The 680-nt window shown below is 47.6% G+C and overlaps 1 non-coding gene across 1 annotated transcript; it reads left to right on the forward strand.

The window, feature by feature from the left end:
• Positions 1-243: 243 nt before the first annotated feature.
• Positions 244-362, forward strand: LOC123179622 (5S ribosomal RNA). Its single transcript, XR_006490505.1, has one exon. It is a non-coding gene; the product is annotated as a 5S ribosomal RNA (ribosomal RNA).
• Positions 363-680: the final 318 nt, after the last annotated feature.

Below are 680 nucleotides of genomic sequence, written 5' to 3' on the forward strand. Positions count from 1 at the left end.
GGCTTTGTGGCGCGAGGAGCGCGTTCTGAAAGGGGTAAAAAATACGTGTGGCTGCGGTATAGAGGGAGGGATGGAAACCGTGGTAAACTCGTCTCCGTGTTTGAGGGGGGGGGGGAGTAAGTAGTATATATAGGGCATTATCCATTATTAGGCAACGGTTGTAATGGTAGTAAGAATGACAATCATCTTTGCAGTGGACCTGGGAGTGGCAAGCATAAGGGACGAAGGCGGGGGTAACGTGTCGGATGCGATCATACCAGCATTAAAGCACCAGATCCCATCAGAACTCCGAAGTTAAGCGTGCTTGGGCGAGAGTAGTACTAGGATGGGTGACCTCCTGGGAAGTCCTCGTGTTGCATTCCCTTTTTAATTATTTTTTGCGCGTCGTGACAAACATATCGCATGTGTGCGATATATATTAACCCCGTTATATTATTTTTGACATTTGCGATATGTTTTAGCTCGCTGCTCATTGGTCACGCGTCTAGAGGCGGCTTTGTGGCGCGAGGAGCGCGTTCTGAAAGGGGTAAAAAAATACGTGTTGCTGCGGTATAGAGGGAGGGGTGGAAACCGTGGTAAACTCGTCTCCGTGTTTGAGGGGGGGAGTAAGTAGTATATATAGGGCATTATCCATTATTAGGCAACGGTTGTAATGGTAGTAAGAATGACAATCATCTTTG

Source organism: Triticum aestivum, unplaced genomic scaffold (assembly GCF_018294505.1).
Source record: "Triticum aestivum cultivar Chinese Spring unplaced genomic scaffold, IWGSC CS RefSeq v2.1 scaffold20160, whole genome shotgun sequence".
Lineage (NCBI taxonomy): Eukaryota > Viridiplantae > Streptophyta > Magnoliopsida > Poales > Poaceae > Triticum > Triticum aestivum.